Source organism: Myxocyprinus asiaticus, chromosome 34 (genome assembly GCF_019703515.2).
Source record: "Myxocyprinus asiaticus isolate MX2 ecotype Aquarium Trade chromosome 34, UBuf_Myxa_2, whole genome shotgun sequence".
Lineage (NCBI taxonomy): Eukaryota > Metazoa > Chordata > Actinopteri > Cypriniformes > Catostomidae > Myxocyprinus > Myxocyprinus asiaticus.
Window position 1 is genome coordinate 10,288,077 of NC_059377.1, and position 18,226 is coordinate 10,306,302.

At 35.2% G+C, this 18,226-nt stretch overlaps 1 protein-coding gene across 1 annotated transcript in view; it reads left to right on the forward strand.

Annotated features, from left to right (window-relative positions):
- Positions 1-18,226, forward strand: part of LOC127425669 (DNA-directed RNA polymerase III subunit RPC7-like) — a 307,967-nt gene that overhangs the window by 128,740 nt on the left and 161,001 nt on the right. The gene's annotated exons all lie outside the window — the stretch shown is intronic.

Consider the following 18,226-nt stretch of genomic DNA (forward strand, 5'->3'; position numbering starts at 1 on the left):
ATACTATATATTCAGAATAGTGGCTAATCAATATACATTTTTCAATGACTGAATTTTTTTTTATATTTGATTACATCCTGCTATATTCTGTATTAAAACACATTCCTGGTCTTATTGTGCTCAATTTATTATCACAATTTTAATTTAAAATAATTTCTACATTCAAGTCCTCACCTACATTCTCCTGTTTTCCTCAGTAATACTACTTATTACAGAAGTAAAATGGGTGCGAATGCAGTTTCATGTGGACTTTAAAGAGCATTTTGCATGTGTGGGTCTTGGTGTGTTCTTTCAGTGTCAAACTCAAAGCATAGATGAGGCCAGAGGGTTGTGTTGAAAATTATGTACAATGAGCACTGTCTGTTCAGCTTAATAGTTATCTCTCATTTTTGACCTTCTACTTGCATAATAAGGTGTGAAAAGAGGGATCAAACTATTTTAAAAAGCTGCAAATTAACCGTTCCTTTAACTGTAATAGATTTAAAACCTACATAGCAGCACTCGCATGTACACATGCAAACACAACAGATGCACTCTGGATCTGGGGTTTCAAGTGTCACCGCTCAGTTGGGCCAGACAGAATAGCAGCGACAGCAGCATGTGGCATGGCAATCACTCGTTAATCTTATTGTAGCGTTTTATAGCAGGGCCATGGGCGCCATACTCCGGCTCCCCCGCAAAGGCCGACTTTAAACGCATACTTCAACCCACACATGCTCTCATATATGTGCGCCCATGCTTACTCAAATCCACCAATAACCACTAGGCATACACTTTCAAGCTGGTAATCATAAACACACAGATACGCACGTGGATATGCACACACCTTTTCCCACACACAGAAGCGATAATCCTCTCTTGATCCTTGCCACCAATCAGGTAGAGTGAGCTGCAAATGCTGCTATAACAAATCATGGTTTTGCCACGGTCCAAATAAAACTTAAGGCTTGGCAAAAAGGACAAGCACTTTGAAATTTTGGAGCTCAATTTCATGTTATAAAAGAAATACATCAACACAGGAAAGAAAATTTAATTTTTTCGAACTATTTCATGGGGTCTTTTACATATTTGCATGGTGAAATACATTGTTGGGTAAGTTACTCAAAAAAGCAATCCACTACAAATTACTATTTTCTTCTATAAATTGTAAAAAGATTACTTAAATGATTATATACACAAAAAAGGAATCCCATCACTACGTACATAAGTTACTTTCTAAAACACTTTTCGGAGAAAAGTCATACACTCAGCATCACACATTTCTCTCTTACAATGACTTATTAGGCGGCGTACGCCCTTCATACATAAATAATACTATTTTCGAAATGTGTAACTCAAGTAATTTACTTAAAAGTAATCAACTTAATTGAAAATCAGTAACTAACCTTATTACTAAAATTTGAAATGTAACTTCAATTGTTGTGCCAATCATGCACACTTATCTCATAAGTAAGTTTTTCCTTAAGGCAACATAAGTATCCTCATGTACATGTGGTTGAGATATGGGATGAATGGTGATAAATGAATGGTGATAATTATCTTGTGCCTTGATCTGGTTATAAACTCCCAACATACTGAATATCGCTTTGGTAACAACCACTTTGGTGGCCCTTTGAGAAAAATACACACACTTGGTAGCAACCCAAGGAAATCCATGAAAAGTAGTGATTTTAGAGGCAGGACTTTTAATGTACTCAGGCTGTGTAGAATAATCATAAGCCAATTCATGAGCCATTTTCCTGTTAAATGATAAACTCCATCAGTGCTACTTTTTGGCAGAGCCATTTACTCTGTTGACAGTCAATCATTTTCAAAAGGACCTGAAACCACTAAATCACCTTTGAAGGACGTGCTTGCACAACCATCCTCACTACACCTCAAATATTTCATAGATCTTTATATGGATACTTTTAATATGACACAACAAACTTACAAAGACCTCAAAGCCTGGCAGGGGGCTTATTGATTTTCCAATGAAGACCATTTCTGTCCTTAAACTTCTGGATAAACTTCTGGATGTGGAACCTTTGGCACAAAGCAAAAGGGACAACTGACACTCAGTTTTGAGAGTTGAGATTGACTTATTTTTTAAACTACTGAATTAAGACACTTTGGTCACTCAGGATTTGGATGTTAAAAAGACTCCATTGTACACTGCAAGTTGCCATTACTCTATGAGTTATGGCTGCTAAGACTGATCAATGTATTCTATGCTGCTAAATGTGTGTAGAATTCAAAAGGAACTCCAAGTAGAGTCTCTCAATGTGGTGTAAATATGCTGTTTGTACCAATATGAAATGATTGAAAAAAAACTGCATGTATATCATTCAGGAATTGCTACTGTAGTGGTGTACATGTCAAACACATTTTTTATTAATAGTCCTTTTCTTCAGTTTGTATTTCAGTTTAAGGTTAAATGGATATTTTGGTGTTTTTATTCTAATAATTGTTATTATTATTTTTACTGAAAGATATTACCCGCTCTTCCCAAGTTTGGGAAATCTTATGTGAACAGTATTAGAAAGTGTATTTGTTTATTTCTATTTCAGTGACAGCTTGCTCTGTGCACTTTGGCAATTACTGTAAATGTCTCTGAATAATGAAATTAAATGAAAAATTGAGCATTGATAGCGCTAAGGCTTCACACTATGGTAGCTGCTTACATAACTGGTGACCCTACACCAGTGCTTGACCAGAAATGTTGAAATATGAGGGTTTGGCTGAGGTTAGTTGAGGCTAGCTAAAAAGGAATGGCCAAACATTTTGTTCTTGTCATTTCCTTTGTGGTGATCATGCAGTAAAGGTTAACTCAATATGGCTTAGCAAAACACATACTCACTAAGACCTTTAAATCCACAACGTGCAGTTTCTGCGTGGATAGCGGCATCAACCAGAACTGAGAAAATAACAACTGCTTCCAAGCAGGTTTCCCAAACACAAATAGATAGATAGTCCAGCCCCAAACTCACACCATTGGTTGAGCCAGTGCTGTTGAGTTGAGCTACTCAATCAGAGCAATGTTTGACAGAGCCACAGTGTTTACACAGCCTACGAATGGCTTACTTACTCATAGTTGTCTCTGTACATTAAATTGGGAGCAAGTATGAGAAGAAAGTATCTAAGATTTGTCAATTTGATCATGTGCGAGACGCGTGTCTTCACCTCTAATTCAGCAGTGGTCTTAGATTATTTTCTATTCTCTGAGACTGGGCGCCAAATCATTTCCTCAGTCTATTGGGTTTCAATGACATCATGAGTAATCTTCAAAAACACAGACAAACAATATGTTGAGTCACAAAGGCCTTTGGTGGAGGGCCTTTTGAAGAGCAAGCCAATCTGGATTATTTTGGATGGAACTCATTAACTGGACACAAAACCTCTCACAACTGGTCATGTAACTACCAAACTGTCCTCTTAAACCACCATCAGGTGGAGTAGCTTTGAAAACCTCCCGTACTCCTGTCGGCACAGTGCACTGCGAGTTTGAGCCTGTTCCTCTGGCAGTAAATAGTACACATGAATATACTGTAGCTCACAGAGTGATGCTGTTGTTGTTTGGAAAACATGAGAAAAATAATGTTCAAAATGTGACTTCTGGTGGTAGAATTCATTTTTTTCAGTTGATTTAAAAAATGTAATAAAGTATTGAAATTATATGTTGTCTTTCTGTTTTTAAAAACTAGGTGAACCTCGCAAAACCTGTAAGAAAAATTATGAAATTATGCTTTGCATTTAGGAAATCTAAATTAGGAATTATAGATTATTTATTGCATTAAAAAAAGAACAATATTGTGATAGATTAAAATATTTTATTATTATTATTTAGATTGTAAAATTTTTATATACCACGGTAGTGTTTCTTGTACTGTCGTCATGCTGATTTAAATAAATAATCATTATATCAAAGTAATTTCTTCATTGTAAAAAAAAAAAAAAAAAAAAAAAGAAAACAAAAGAAGGTAATACTTTACAATAAGGTTCAGTCTTTTAACATTAGTAAATGCATTATGTATCATGAACTAACAATGAGCAATATATATATATATATAAAGTATTTTTTAATCTTAGAAAATCAAAATTTATTAAAAACAATTTTTCATTATTATAATCCATGAACTAATGTTAACATACAACTTTTGATTTTAAAAATGTATTAGTATATGTTGCATTTCATATTTACCAAGATTAATAAATGCTGTAAAAGCAATCTTCATTGTTAGTTCATATGAACTAATGTCATTAACTTATGTTAACAAATGCTACCTAATGGTAAAGTGTTTCCAAAAAATGTAAATAAAATAAAACAAAATACTGAATTAGAGAAATGAGAATCATCATTGAAAATAAATTGGGGAAATTGGGCTATGGCTAATCCCACACCCCCACCCCGTTTCATTTTCTTTATGCAATAAATTATTTATTTTTTTTTTTTTTTTGGATTTTGAGGTGAAATATTTTCATGACTAGGTTAAAAAAAACACTAAAGATATGCTACATAAAACATTTCCTTCATGTGGTAACATCTATATTAACTGGTTTAATTCAAGTCAAAAAAAATTATTTACATCAATGAATCAACCTGAGTACATCACATTACATCAGCAAAACTAATTTTAAGGGTTAAACTGGTAAAAATAGCTCCTTAAAGTGTTAGTAAACCAAAAAAAAAGAAAAATCTCTCATCATTTACTCACCCTCATGCCATCCCAGATGTGTATGACTTTCTTTCTTCTGCAGAACACAAACAAAGAAATTTAGAAGAATATTTCCAATAGGTCCATACAATGCAAGTGAATGGTGATCAAAACTTTTAAGGCTCCAAAAAGCACATAAAGGGCAATTAAAAGTAATCCTTATGAATCCAGTGGTTTAATCCATGTCTTCAGAAGCGATATGATAGGTTTGGTTGAGAAACAGATCAATATTTAAGTCCTTTTTTAATATAAATTATCCTCCTTGCCCAGTAGGTGGTGATATGCATGAAGAATGTGAATGGCCAAAAACAAAAGAAGAAGAATGTTAAAGTGAAAGTGGAGATTTATAGTAAAAAAGACTTAAATATTGATCTGTATTTCATCCACACCAATCATGTCACTTCTAAAGATATGGATTTAACCACTGGAATTTTATGGAATACTTTTATGTATTTTTGGAGCTTCTTATTTTAATTGCATGGACCTACAGAGCTGAGATGTTCTTCTAAAAATCGTCTTTAGTGTTCTGCAGAAGAAAGAAAGTCATACATATCTGGGATGGCATGAGGGTGAGTAAATAATGAGAGAATTTTCAATTTTGGGTGAACTATCTCTTTAAGGTAACAATTTCAGGTTACCACCATTCAGTGTATCATTGCTGATGACATTGTTGATATAAAAGTGTTTGCTTGAACATATGCATTCGTTTTTGGTTGGTACATAAAGGCACATGTATTTGGGCTATTCACATAAGGGCTCCTGCACCTGTCGGGTTTGTTTATTGTCTGTTTTTGAAAGCTTTGACTCCTGCTCTTCTCTCCTCAACATGTGCAATACACACACACACTGCCATTGTATCCCTGCTACACATGATATACAGAGTCCAGCCCAACAGTCTGTGCAGTGAGCCTGAGCTGCCGTAAATCTAGTCTGGGAATCAAACCTGCTCAATTCACAGTGCCACAGTTGGCCCCAGAGCTGCTGATGGTTTTTTATGTGTGCAGAGCTGCTCTGAATCAAAGCACGTTTCTCAGCAATCAGCTACTTGTTCTTATAGTCACATCTGTGCTGGCTGCAGTAGCCCACTGGCCTTCTGATGTGGTTAAAAATACTCTGTTGGCACTGTAGTTAGAGCGAAATTGAAAACATACATTAGGTTATTCCTTAATGTATTAGTTCAGTGCAGAACTCTCTGTGTTGCCCTATATGTATAGAGACATTGCATTTTCAGTACCTGTATTACAACACAGCTCAGTTACTCCCTTTTTGTAGTTCTATTCTGGCTTATTTTCCAGTAGAAAAAATAAATAATATAAATAAGATCTCTTTAATATCTTATTTCTCCTCGACAGCAAGGTGGAATGGAGATCAAATGGAGAATATTGCTTCTGAGGTTTTTCTCCTGAGAAGACCCTAGTAATCGTTAATTAACTTTTACCACCTGATTTTTTTATTTGTATTAAAATGATAATTATGGAGGGGGGATTACTTTAAAGACTGCCCTTTAATTTCCAACCATGCATTATGAAAGGTAAGAAAGTGAAAGAAAATAAATGTAAAAAGTTTCCATATGGCTACACCCTACCATAAAGGGTTAGTGAAACTTTGGGAGTGCTTTTATGACTCGAGGTTTTGAAATTAGTTCAATTTGGGGTTTTTTGTTAGGTTTGGGCAATATTTCACATTAAATACAAATTGCTTAAAAACGTGTGTTTGTACAGAAATGCCCTTACAATGGAAGTCTAAGGGGCAACTGTTGTATGCCGGGCCCATAGACTTCCAGTTTAAGTTCATAACTTACAACACATTCTTTAATTTCTTTTAAAGTTTTTTTTTTTTTTTTTGCTGCTGTAATAATCGATGATAAGCCACAGATCCTGTTGACAAAGCTTAACTATGACTATTTAACCCCGAATATTCCATTAAGTATTTCATTTTTAGGCTTATGTTGTGACTTTAGTCATATGCTTCTAAATTTCTGTATTTCCTCTGGTCACCACAATGAGTAAGGGAGCTTAAAAGACGGGTTTATGACTTTGACCGAGGTCAAATTTTTTATCTGACTCGGTTCAAAGGGGGATCCGCAGAGAGCAGGAGGTCTATAATATGAACAGGATTGAAGTGGAACTGGAGAAAGCAGTGAGGATTTTGTGCAGATGGTTGTTCTTTGCTCTTTAACTCCCTTTTGCTTTCTAGCATAAACGACCCTCCCTGTCAACCTGTGTGTCAGCGTTATCTTTTGTGCGAAGGTCTATAGATGCTCTCACATGAGGTCTTTCTTTTTATTCCCCCACAGATAAATCTTACAAGTTTTTACAATCCTTGATGGTTCTTAATAGACGTGTAGACAATACTTGTGTGGTGGACATCTGTTAACAGAGAAGAGGGTCTTCCTTATGACTGTTTTGTTTGAGTTTTGATCTAGTGCTTCATATTATAAATACAAAAATCTTTGTATTTTAAACAAAAAGGTGAGATACTAGAAAAGTACACTGGCGGCCAGAAGTTTGGAATAATGTACAGATTTCACTCTTATGGAAAGAAATTGGTACTTTTATTCACCAAAGTGGCATTCAACTGATCACAATGTAAAATTACTATTACAATTTGAAATTTTTTTTTCAGAACTTCTTAAACTACTTCAAAGAGTTCTCATCAAAAAATCCTCCACGTGTAGCAATGACAGCTTTCAAGCATTATTTAGCCTTCATTCCTCAAAACAATGACTGACTGACGAGTTTCTAGAGAAATCTGTTTCTTTTCTGCCATTTTTGACCTAATATTGACCTTAAGACATGCCAGTCTATTGCATACTGTGACAACTCAGAAACAAACACAAAGACAATGTTAAGCTTAATTTAACGAACCAAATAGCTTTCAGCTGTGTTTGATATAATGGCAAGTGATTTTCTAGTACCAAATTAGCAATTTAACATTATTACTCAAGGATAAGGTGTTGGAGTGATGGCTGCTGGAAATGGGGCCTGTCTAGATTCGATCAAAAATTACTTTTTTCAAATAGTGATGGTGCTGTTTTTTTACATCAGTAATGTCCTGACTATACTTTGTGATCTGTTGAATGCCACTTTGGCGAATTAAAGTACCAATTTCCATCTGAAACAGCAAAATCTGTACATTATTCCAAACTTTTGGCCACCAGTGTATATTACATTCAAAACCTAAAGACTTTGTTAAAAACACACTTTCATTTCAATGGCAAAATGAAATAATCTGTAACCTCGTTTTATGTAATACACATTCCTGGTCACATTGCACACAATTCATCAGTTCAAGTTATTACAAAAAAAAAAAAAAAAAAAAAAAAGTGTCTTCGTAATCTTTCATCTAAATGTAATAACTTGCACCACCTCTGAAAACGACTTTCATTTTCAGCTGATGTGACCAAGCCATCTTATTTTTTTACAACCTGTCATATAGAGATCACTTTTAATTGTCCAACCAATTCCAGGTGGATAAAATAAAGTCCACCTGTTTCACCCAAAAATACATCACATTATGGAAGTAAAATAAGTTGACTTTAAATCTGTACCTGTACAACTCATAAACAAATCTAAATTGTTGTAATCAGTGATGGGTGTAATCTAATTACAAAGTAATTAATAGATGTAATCTAACTGCTATTAAGTAGAAAACTAGTGTGATGCATTACATTTTAATTGTGTAATCAGATTACAGTTACTTAGTAAGTGTACATTACTTTAAGTACATTACTTGAATTACAAATTTTTCTAAATCCATAATATTAGAATATATTTAAAACTCATATGCTCATATGTACATCTGTTTATGTTTCTGTAACAGCTGAAGGGTGTGCGGCCCCTAACAAGTCATTGTAAGGGAGAAACATGTGGTACTGAATGTATGACTTGAGTGGGGCAATAAACAAGAAATAAATATAGACATTATTATGAATTGGGCGGAAAAATAAACCTTTCTGTTAAAAGTTTTGTAGAAAGTAAAGTACTTAAAAGTACTTAAAATTAATTAGTAATGTAATTTCTTTTTCGATGAAGTAATCTGATTTCAATTTTAGAAATAAATTAGCAATTTCTGATGGAATAATTTATTTTGAGTAACTTACCCAGTTTGTGAACCCTTGGAATAGTTGTTCCCCTCAATGATGGCAAACGGTCCAGGCCCAGAAGGACCAAAGCAGCCCCAAATCATGAAACTCCTTCCATCATACTTCACCGTTGGGTTGATGTTTTCATGTTGGTATGCGGTGCTATTTTTATGGCATACGTTGTGCTGCGTGTTCTTCTGAAAAAATCAACTGTAGTCTCATCAGTTCACAAAACATTTTGGCAAACTTCAGGCATGCAGCAGGCTTCCTTCATGATGTCCTGCCATAGACACCATGCCTGTTTAATGTTTTCTGTATAGTAGACTCATGAACAGAGATTTTTAACCCCTTCCAATGATTCCTTCAAGTCTTTAGCTGTCACTCTTTTTTTTTTACCTCATTGAGCATTTTGCAGTGTACCTTTTGAGTCATCTTGGTTGGACGGCCGCTTGGGAGAGTAGCCACAGTACTAAATCATCTCCATTTATAGACAGTTTGTCTAACTGTGGACATATAAATATCTAAGCTCTCTGAGATAACTTTGTAACCATTTCCAGATTTATAGAAAGCTAAAATTCTTGATCGTAGGTCTTCTGAGATCTTATTTTTTTTTCATGGTCCACATCAGCAGATGCTTCTTGTGAATAGCAAACTCAGATCGTTGGAGTGCTTTTTATAAGTCAAAGTAGCTCTAACCCAAACCTTCAATCTCATTTCATTAATTGGATCCTAACTCTATTGTTGACGTTATTAGCCTATGGGTTCACTTACTTTTTCCAACCTACACTGTGAATGTTTGAATGATGCATTCAATATGTACAACAACAATACAATAATTTGTGTGTTATTAGTTAAAACAGATTGTGTTTGTTCATTATTGTAACTTAGATAAAGATCAAACTTCACGAAGTGGCGAAACTTGTGATTATTAATAAAGTTACATGCAGATAATGTCAAATTATCTTTTACTGTTATAAATAGTCATTCTTTGATGACCAATTCAAGCCCCCCAATAAATATATAAATAAAATAATAAAATAATTTGATACCTTGATCTATATCTATATCTAACACTGTCAGTACTGGGATTTTGTTAGTCAGTGGATAAATACATGGATCTGTTAGGTTCAACCAAAAAGACTAATTCGTCTCATGGTGAAATTTTCCCCTCTTGTAAAAGAAGAACTTTTTTAATTAATAACCAAAGATTGTTTGCATTTGTATGTCAGTGGAGATATATCATGAGTGGGGACACATATGATTGCCTTTTGCTTTGCGATTAAACTTGAAAGGAGCACGACCTGTGCAACAGCGGATGTACGAGAGAACATCACTGCCCGCTGTCACTTAATTCCTGATAACAGCCACAATGAAAGAGCACTCATTATAACATTACAAATAACAAACTGCAGTCCTGGATCGTCACTTATTACAACACACACAAAATGAAAACTCCTGTTTAAGAACTGGAGATGTTTTCTTTTGCAATAGAAACTTGCCTAACACAAATTATTTAAAAAAGTTGTGGGGACAAAATTGGCAAAGTCAAAAAGTGGTAGGGACATGTCCCACCCGTATATGACACCTTTGCCTAATTCCAGTGGTAAACTGCTAGTAAACAACACACATTGTTTCAAAGCAGCTTTGCAGAAAATCATGCTGTAACAAAAAAATGAAGCTGTCTGTATGTCTGTAATGTCTTAAAGTCCTCATTGTGTGGGTTAATTGAATAACATGACATAACATGATAATGCCTTAATATGTTGTATATTATTGAAACCTGTCCTGAATATTTCTCAGGATAGGTTTATTTTTGAAAGTCAATTTTGGCACATACCTTAAGTCCTGGATACAAAAAAGCTATTGAACATTTTCACCATTATTGTTCAGGAAATAAGACACACTTCATTCAGCACAATGACTTTTTGTGACAACTTGCCACGGTAGCGGGGCATATATCACAATAAATGGGGATAGTTGTTTCAGGAAAATTAATTAACTTCATTGTCATAATAATATGAATAATTATTACAGTATAATCATAATTATTATAATCATAATACACATTTGCACAACTGGACTTTTGACATAAATCTAATAGTTACTGAAATATAGTCCATGTCACAACTACCCCATGTAACAGCTAGCCCCGGTCTCCCTTATGTATGTGTATCTGTGCAATACACACATTTTCTGCTCTCTGTCGCTATTGGAACCGGTAAATCATATGCATTAGCTGAGGGTACATTAAGAAATGTTCTTGTGTATTCTTTCCATGTTCTGAAAGTACTCTGGTGGAGTGAAGTGTTTCCCTCTTATTGTGCACATCCTGATTAGTTGCCATTTGCTATGATGGTTTTATCAGTCAAAGCGGACACACATGAAACTCTCTCACACTGCAGTAATCTGCTACATGTGATCTGTGCTCAGCAACACAAATAAGAAACCGCACAATTCAGTCCTTCACACAGGGACTCATGTTAGCTTGTTGAGAGTCTGATACACAGTAATCACTTTTTGCAATCACTGGATAATATTTCATTACTGGGACTTGCAAGCATCACTATTTACTAGTGCTCATGCTTAGTGTTAGGGATTTGAACAACTTATCCCAAATCATTTATGCAACAGGCATGAATTATCTCAAATGATGAGGCTTGTTGAGGAGAGGTGTGCTTTCTAAGTGGTTGAAGAAAGCGGTTATGCTAGATCCTATAGTATCCTGAAATATGAATTCACAGTAAGTAAATACAGAATCTCAATAGTAGATACTGTGGATATGAGGTCATCAGAGTGTAGGATAAAACAAGAAAACATCAAAACTACTTTTCATACTGTGCATGATAGAATAATGATCCACTGTGCATGGTAATGCTTTACTGGGTATTACAAGTGAACAGAAATAATTACATTTTAGGGCAGATTTGTTCTTTTTTTGTTGTTGTTAAAAGAGGAAAGGGATCATGTATAACAGAAGACTTCTTGCCATAAGAGCAGTAATTCTGAGCTCCACAGCTGGGTGTAAATCTCCATGTCAGTCCACCACAAGAACAAGGAGCCTTTTATTAATTAGAATGCAGCCCTGTCACTCAGCGAGCCATATGATTGGACGAGCTGTCACCGAGACAAATGGCCGATTGGAGAAGGGGTCGCTGTGGAAAATGGCCGATTGTTGGAAGTTTTGATCAAGAGTGAGTGATCAGAGAGTAAACTCCACAGCTGCACTGTGTTTGGACGAGCTACAACAGAATCAGCTGAGTGACATGGCAAAAGACATTAAACTTTTTCCCCAGCACATGGAAGGAAGATTAGAAATCTTACCCTGAGAGCCCACCTACTTTATAAAAGTTTAAAACAAAGAAGTAATACACTAGGCTAAGTCTATGGCTCGTTGACCCTTTTGGTGGTCAGTGTTTATGGTGGTTACATCTGTGGTCCTGAGGTGGGAAAATCTGATTTTCAGACACAAATGGCACATTTCCTGAGAATGACCCATAAGCTCTTGGAAAAAAAGGACTTATTAATCACACATACATCTGTTTCATGGATTACTGTTTGTTTACATTGAGATATGTGAATGGGAAGCATGCTCTAGATCATGATGAGAAACTTCAAAAACAAGCTCATGTGCCAGATGCAGCCTGTGACCCAGTGAGCTTCAAACCTGATTCATAATTATATTAGCCATCAGAGAAACACAGTTTGTTGCCATGTGGTGGGATTGAAGGTGGGTTTTGTAACCACAGAAATAGTTATTTTTGTCTGTGACTCGGTTGGCTCTAGAAACATGACTTATGATGAGACTGAGGTAGAAACAAATATGGTCACAGAATGGCTTTAGTGTGGAATTTACTGACCTAAAATACAAGGTTCCATGAAGATTTTGCCACAATTCTATTTTATTTTCAAAACTGGATTGCAAGGACTGAGCGTGAGAAGGAAAACATAATGAAACTAAAAAGTGTTTGTACATGCTTAAAAATTATTTTTTGTAGCAAGGTTCAGCAAAAACCCTTCTTATCACGAACCATACTGTAATCTGAAGTTCTTCATAATCTGAAAAACCAAGAACCATAAATGTTAACAAAGTTCTTTATATTAAGTTTTTATAATAATAATCATCATCATAATTAATTAATTATTATTATTATTATTATGCTATTGGTTCTTATTGGTAACATATTTCTTTGTGTGTTCCTGTAAAGCAGTAGTACATGGTTTTCTAGAATTAGAGATCTGGATTCACCAACAGCATCATGCTGTAAAACCCCTTTTTTACTTCTAAATGAAATCTAATTCTTTTTTTTATTTATTTTTTTAACCATAAATCTCCACTTCCACTTTCACATTTTAAAAGAGTGGAGATTTATAGTAAAAAAGGACTTACATTTTTATCTGTTTCTCACCCACACCATTTATATCCCTTAAATTATATGATTTTAACCACTGTTAACCACTGAGTCGTATGGAAAACATTTATGCTACCTTTATGTGTTTTTTGAAGTTTCAAAGTTCTGGTAACAATTCACTTGCATTGTATGGACATACAGAGCTGAAATATTCTTCTAAAAACCTTCGTTTGTGTTCTGCAGAAGAAAGAAAGTCATACACATCTGAGATGGCATGAGGGTGAGTAAATGATCAGAGAATTTTCATTTTGGGTGAACTATCCCTTTAAAGCTATTTAAAGAAGAAAATATTTTTAGATCTATAATGATTGGAGGATATGAGATGAATTCTGCAATCAGTTCTAAAAAAAGAATTCAATAATATCACCTGATAGTTATAGGTTGACATTCCTTTATGGAAATTAACCATGGTTTTATTACAGTAACCATAGTTTAACCATGGGATTTGTACCATAGTAAGCACAAAATTAACCACTGTTACTAAAGTAAAGGTTACTACAATATCACTATAGTAAACATTGATTACTATATGGATACTACTGTATTACTGTAATAAAACTATGGTTAATTATACCAAAACCATGATTTCCACCAAAAACAATGGTTACTACATTTATAGTTACTACAATATTACTAAAGTAAACCATGGTTAATTTTTGTAAGGTTTAAGCCTTGTGGTGTGTTGAAATGTTTTACCTAATTTGGTGTTCCCGGTCAAAAATGACCGGCCATTGAAAATGAACGGGGGAGATCAAAAATAAGAGAAAAATTGAGTGTTCAGGAGCATGTTCATCATGTTCATGTTCACATGTGTGCATGTGTGCTTGCAGACATAAAGGCCTCGGACCTGCACACGCGCACATGTGCATGCACACACAAACACACACATGCTCATGTACTCGCAACAATTTCTTTTTAGTATTACATACTTTCTTTTTCACAGAGATGAACTTTATCCTACCCTGAACTGCATCCAACATCCATCCAACATTACCACACACACACACACACACACACACACACACACACACACATACCAGAACTGTCTTTGCCCCACAGTGACCCCTCTCTAATAGAATCTTTCTCTGATGATCTTTCATCAAGCATTGTGTGTTTCAAACGCAGAGCACATTTGCAAGGCACATGCAAAAAGCTACTGTCAGTCATGTGCATGAGGACACAAAACCACCAGGTGTTCATTGATTTGGTTTGTTGTTGATTAGAAAATATAACAGAAATATGAACAGTGTTGGTATTTTTGTTCCATGAAATGTTCTTTGTTAATATGTAAATAGACTAAGGCCAGTTTTCTTTGTCACTGTAGTCAGATTTGACAGGGAACACCACAAGTGTTACTTTGTGCCCCTTTTCAGAAAATAAAAGCATTTCAAAATAAAAGTCCTGTTTTTGTGATCTTCCCCATTCATTTTCAATGACCGGTCATCTTTGACCAGGAACACCACAATTCTATTGATTCTATTGGAGAGGGGTCGCTGTGGGACAAAGACCGTTCTGGTGTGTGTTTGTGTGTGTGTGTGTTTGTGTGTGTGTGCGTGCGTGCATGTTTGGGCGGGTTTGGTTGGTTTACGAGGCTATTTTTTTAGGTTACAAACTGGTAATTACAAGGGTATTATGCTATAAATGTGGTTTATGAGGACATTTCTAGTGTCCCCATAATTCAAATCGCTTAACAAACATACTAAACAATGTTTAGGGTAGGATAATGTTAATCTCTGTGAAAAAGAAAGCATGTTATACTCAAATGCATTTTTGACCATGAACACCACAAGTGTGACTTTGTGCCATTTTGTACAAAATAAAAGCTTTTCAAAACAAACTTCCTGGTTAAACATGAAAGCACACTAGTGTGATAGATAGTACAGAATGTTTTAATATTTTATTTAATATTGCCAAAATGATCCACAAATAATGCTTTTTTCACTCAAAAACAGAGTTGCATAAGCTCAGGTCAATGAGGCTTCCGATCAATAAACTCCAAAAAGAAATACAAAACCTAATTGAAAGAAAACAAGTTGGCAAAAAGATTGAATCCAATATTTGGTGATAATATAGCATAATGAGAGATTTATAAGCAATTTTTATAGGCCGGTCATTTTTGACCGGGAACACCAAAAGTGTAACAAGGTGGACCCCCACCCCAAAAATGCAAAACATTATAAACATTTTTTTGGGAAGTTGTGATACCCTGTGTGAGCAAAGTCGGTAAGTTTTAGTCAAATAGGATAACATTAACTAGCATTTTCAATGGGCCTGGGTAGCTCAGCGAGTATTGACCCTGACTACCACCCCTGGAGTCGAGAGTTCGAATCCAGGGCATGCTGAGTGACTCCAGCCAGGTCTCCTAAGCAACCAAATTGGCCCGGTTGCTAAGGAGGGTAGATTCACATGGGGTAAACTCCTCGTGGTCGCAATTAGTGGTTCTCGTTCTCGGTGTGGTGCGTGGTAAGTTGTGCGTGGATCACGGAGAGTAGCATGAGCCTCCACATGTTGTGAGTCTCCGTGGTGTCATGTGCGACAAGCCATGTGATAAGATGCACGGACTGACCATCTCAGAAGCGGAGGCAACTAAGACTTGTCCTCCACCACCCAGATTGAGGTGAGTAACCGCGCCACCACAAGGACCTGCTAAGTAGTGGGAATTGGGCACAAATTGGGAGAAAAGGGAATAAAAAATAAATAAATTTAAAAAACAAACTAGCATTTTCAGGCAAAAGAAAATCCTCTTCAGGTCAAAATGACTGGAACACAACATGAGGGTTAAACAAATTGGGTGACATCTTTAAATTGAACATAAAATTATACTTATATACACCAATAAACTAGAACACACCCTATTTTAATATTACAGAATCAAAATATAGTGATATATAGCAACAATTAACTAAATATTTTGCTTCAAAAAAAGAAGTCAAAGTCCCTTTGAGGCTGCGCAGAGCTCAGGTGTATCATTTGTGTAAACTAGTTAATTTACATGAACCATCCGACTTACTAAAATGAATCGAAGATCCCAACGCTTAATACAAGGGAATCGTTTGTTTTAACCAGTCCATTTACATGAACTGTCCAAAAGAACCGATTCACATAGTTCGCTTAGTCCTGTGGTGTGACAAATACATTTTTTAAAGTACAACTATCCCACAGTCTCTCAATTAAAATGAAAATCATAAAAAATTATAATTATTTATATAAATTATATATTATAATACATTAAATAATTGTTTCTATGCAAAATAATTGTACAAGAATTAGAGAAGTGTTGTTAAACCCTAAAATGCACATGTTGGACACGGCCGTCTACTTTCTGACTAGAATTTTTAGTTGAAGTGGTCTTTTCATTTTCAGTTAAGGTGTCTTTGATCATGTGAACTGACTTTTATATATATATATTTTCTCCCCTTTTCTCCCCAATTTTGAATGCCCAATTCCCACTACTTCGTAGGTCCTCGTGGTGGCACGGTTACTCACCTCAATCCGGGTGGTGGAGGACAAGTCTCAGTTGCTTCCGCTTCTGAGACCGTCAATCCACGTTTCTTATCACGTGGCTCGTTTTGCATGACACCACGGAGACTCTGCATGTGGAGGCTCATGCTACTCTCCGCGATCCACGCACAACTTACCACATGCCCCATTGAGAGCAAGAACCACTAATCGCGACCACGAGGAGGTTACTTCATGTGACTCTACCCTCCCTAGCAACCGGGCCAATCTGGTTGCTTAAGAGACCTGGCTGGAGTCACTCAGCACATCCTGGATTCGAACTCACATCTCTAGGGGTGGTAGTCAGCATCAATACTCACTGAGCTACTTTATATTATATATTTTTTAAATTTTAAGAAAATTTGCATCACAACCCATTAAATGCATATGTGGGTCGTATGTGTCTACTGTGGTATTTAATGCACTTCACCAGTGGCGGATTTAGGCATGGGCGACATGGTCAGTTGCCCAGGGCAGCATCACGTGGCACGAGGCACGAAATAAAAACATTTGGTTTAAAAAAATTACAAATGACACTATACCCATTGCAGGGATAGTCCTGATGGATCAACCTGAGGATAGATGCCTAGTTCACATTTACATTTAGTAATTTAGCAGACACTTTTATCCAACATGGGCACAGTAATTATAGCTCCTAATACCACTTCTTACCTGTCTGAACCTGCAGCGTTTCTTTTTTCAGTATGCCTCACCACTCTAAAAACACAAATATAGCAATATAGGGCAATATAGCAATATAAAGTACAAAAGGTTGTCATTTTATAAGTTTGCAACTACGTTTTTTTGTAAAAAACAAAAAACATATTATTTATTATATAAAAAACATTTTTAACATTTTATCCTAGTCTACACCGAAAGAAAATATTTTGTGGTGAAGTAAATATAGCAGAAAAAGTACTTTCTACACTGAACAAGATAGTTTAGGCGTGAACTTGAAAATATTAAGTAAATTCTACATTTGTACTCAATTAAAACATGTAAAAATGAATGCTCTAGCTTATAAGTAACTATTATATATGATTGTTTGTTATCTTCACAATCATGTATCAATCCTAAAGTAGAAAACCATGTCATATTTATTTGATAATTTGAGTAAATTTCACAGGTAAATAAAATAAGTACATTTTACTTATCTTTTCGAAGCTGGTGTACCCAGCATGCACCGGGCTTGAATAATTAATGAGCATGCATGATTTCACTATTTGCAAGTTGATTTACTTTGTTTTCATTGTTGATTTCATTGCTAGGTTTGGCAAATTCTTTTTATTTTGAATTTCTACTAAAAATTACCCGTTCATGATAAAAAATAAAAATAAAATAATAATAATAATAATAAAAACAAAAATGGTAGCACTTTACAGTAAGGTTCCATTCATTAGCATTTATGAATCTTTGTTAATGTTAGTTAATAAAAATACAATTATTCATTGTTAGTTCATATTAGCACATAGTGCATTAACTAATGTTAACAAATACAACTTTTGATTTTAAAAATGTATTAATATATGTTGAAATTAACA